This window comes from Sprattus sprattus (genome assembly GCF_963457725.1).
Source record: "Sprattus sprattus genome assembly, chromosome: 19".
NCBI lineage: Eukaryota > Metazoa > Chordata > Actinopteri > Clupeiformes > Clupeidae > Sprattus > Sprattus sprattus.
Window position 1 is genome coordinate 16,542,758 of NC_137917.1, and position 3,817 is coordinate 16,546,574.

Genomic DNA, 3,817 nt, shown 5'->3' on the forward strand with positions numbered 1-3,817 from the left:
TTTGGGGCGTCTTTGGAGTGCAACGTATCACTGTGCGACACAGTCTGGTTTTTCAGGCTTTTGTTATCTGATGAAAAAATTATCTTCTTTCCCCGAAGGACACAGAAAGCAAAAGAAAGGCTTGGCTACAACTCGGAGGTGATTGAGCCAAAATAACTAAAATATTACACATACACAAACATGCACACACACACACACACATACTGTACATACACAAACACACACACACACACACACACACACACACACACACACACACTCACACATATACACACTGGTTTCCCCAGGCTGGGGACATTCCTGGGATCCTGTTGTTAGAAGACATATAGAATTGTGTCTTAACATTATCCCATAATAAAACAAAGGTGTCTGTGTGTGTGTGTGTGTGTGTGTGTGCGTGTGCGTGTGCGTGTGCGTGTGCGTGTGTGTGTGCATTCCTTCCATGAACTGTAAATTGTGAGTCATCTACCTGGGCACTGCTGGGAATAATGCACTGTTATCTGAATTTACAAGGTAACTTGACTTGAGTCTTTCACTTTCTCTTTCATGCATTGTTTCATTCATTCGTTCACTCATTTGTTCATTTATTGTATCTATATATCTACCGCTCTCTCTCTCTATCTATATACCTATCTCTCGATCTATCTATATGCCATTGATATCTGTATAATTAATTTGTTACATAAACATTTGGGTTCAGCGCATTTGTCAAAAAATAAATACAGTACAACTGAGAGGGACAGCAATGCTATTGCAGCATAAACTACTCCTATACCCTGAAACCTGTTGTGTGATGAGATTTTTGACTGCTAGCATATCAGATGCCATTGCCTTTTGTCCCAGCTGAGTTTGACAATTGGAAGCAAGATTGCTCATCACAGTGAGTCTCTCCTCTGAGGTTTCGTGACCTGTTTATGGAGGTTTTGCCAATGGTCCGTGACTGAATCAACAACGGTAGGTGTGTCACGGATGGTAGACTTTCTGACACAGGTATTTACATACACATAACATTATTCATGTATAGTCTTGTCCTCTTCTCCTGCAAAACTTTTGTCAAAACTTAACCAATGACCAAAACAGTGTTCAAAAGTTTACCAAATCAATTTTCAACCAAGTGATCAAAGGCTCAAAATGGTAAAGCACTCATTATGAGAAAAGGAACTCGCAATATTAGATTATTCATTAGCATTAGGTTTTGCATTTACCTTTTCCATGTTTTGTTGCTGGAATCTCCCACAAATTATGTGAAACGTTAATCAGATTTCCCTGAATTAAAAATGAAGCTGCAACAAAAGCTGTAGGCAGTCAAAGAACATTAAACTGCAAGAAATACCTGAATGCTCCCTCATAGGTGCTGAGCTAAACCTCTCTCTCTCTCTTCACGTCCACCCCCACCCCCCCTCCCCCTCTCTATTGATATTTCAATTTCAGGGAGAGAAAGAAAGACAATACTTGCATATATTTGCATATACATGAATTATGAATTAGTATAATGATGTATTATTATTATTATGGCATTATTATGATGTCTATCTATGGATATTTATACCGTATATATGTATATATATATGGGTGTGTGTGTGTGTGTGTGTGTGTGTGTTTGTTTGTGTGAGCTTTGAGTGTGCAAAATGTGGGTGGAACTATAACACACATCCTCAAACTGAAACAATGAAACTGCAGCATAGCGTGATCTGAAATTGAGCCAATGTTGATCAAAGAGTGTTGCTGTCACAGTGCATACAAGCTCCCATCCATTCAGAAATACAAGCGGCATTTGGAAGGAGTATGCAACTGCTACAGTGTAATTTAATCACTGTTTGCACAACTCCTTTTTCTGGTTCTTTCAGCACCAGCGCCCCCGGTGGCCACTGTGTATAAAAACAACAACAGCTGCATCCAATCCTCACATGAGGAAACTGTGTACCATCATGGTGTGCTCTGTGGGCAATCAGTCAAATAATACAGGCCAATAACAGATCCGTGACTCTGCCTTGCATTATCTCCGGCAGGTGTTGTGCAGTGTACCCATGCACTGACCTGTAACTAATGCTCCCATGAATTATTGGATGGTAATTTCCTGTGGACAGAAGCACGTGCTAATTGTCCCACTGCCACAGCCTTGAAGAGCTAAGCCTCAGCCTCAGCTGTTTGTGTGCGGTGACAACGTTAAAGTTAATTAATGTTGCAGAGGATGGTGTTTGCTTTTGGGAGGCTCGATATCAACAACGTTGTACTCTTAGAGACGAAGGTCAGAAGAGGTAAGTCTTCATGAAATGAAAATTAATGTTGTTTACAAGGCTGGTTTCCCATAAGGGGAAGGGGAAGAATCTTGGGTCCTTCACAGATCTGAAAAAAAATGTTTCCTTCAGAGAAAAGAAAGAGATGGAAAGAAGAGCTAACGACATACTCTAAGGCTCATTACACACAGTTCTGTCCAACTTATGAAACATCATTAGAGCCCCTTCCAAAAACCCAAGCCAAATGACAGTACATGTGCTCCATTTTAATGGATGCTCTCTCTCCATTCTCGCCACCTCTCTAGACTTACAGCTTTCTTTACTTGTACCCCTCCCTGTAGTGTGTAGGGGTATCTGCAGTCCTGAGTGCAGCTGTTCTCATAGACAGAAAGCAGACAGACAGACAGACAGACAGACAGACAGACAGACAGACAGAAAGACAGAAAGACAGACAGACAGACAGACAGACAGACAGACAGACAGACAGACAGACAGACAGACAGACAGACAGACAGACAGACAGACAGACAGGTCTGGCAGCCGTCCTGTGCCACTGTGTCTGCTTGGGAAGGATGAGTGAGCTCCCTAGTGAGAAGGTGAACTTTGAAGTCAGCTTAAAGTGGCTCAGAGGTGACATGAGAGGCTCCTCTAAAATGGCGCAGGAAGTCCTGCTTGGCCCCTTACCGCAGCTTCATCTCTTCATTACCTGCCTGCATCAAATACCTAAATAGTCCACACAATACTTATCACAACACCAGATGTAAATATTGCACACATAATACCACACAATATTATTTGAACAAGGTATTCTAACCATAGCTATAAACAAACCTAAGCTCTGACCTGGGTTCAGGTCTTGAACGCCCTCGACACCCCATGCACCCCTCTGTTTGGCAGCTTAGTCCATGCAAACAATTTATTATAGAAGTAAAGATTTACTAGACGTGACACACAGTTCACCTCAAGTAGCCATGATATGGCGAGTGTGTTGCTACACACTGTTGTTGGTGAGAGAGAGCCCTTCACAGCATCAGAAGGGCTTTGGGGGTGTCTTCAGACAAAGCACTAAGTGCACCCATTCATTAATTAATCCATCCATCCATCCACCCATCCATTCATTCATGCATTAATTAATTAAAAATGCATAGGTGTGCTGTGTAAATACCTTAGGTCCCTTGTGTACTGGTGGGATTTTAAGCAAAATCAATGATGTGCCCATATCTGACATCACATATATTCCACTTATATAAGCAATGCGCTGTCAGGATAGACATCCAGATCTTTTACCCTCAGAAAAAAGAGCATCCTTTGAAGTTTCCAGGTCTGCTTCCTCTGTCTTTGCAAAGAGGTGATAACTGCGCTTGAATCAGGGCATGTGCTAGTTAGTGTCCTGCTAAATTTGTGTGTGTGCTCAAGTGTGTGTGTGTGCGCAATGTGTGTGTATGTGCTCAGTGTATGTATATGTGTGTGTGTGTGTGTGTGTGGTGAGGAGTGAAGGTGGTTTTGATCTCCCTAGCTCAAGGATACATGCTACGACAGTCGGATTTCAATTTGTCTGAAGTGTGCTTTTAAAAGGTGTT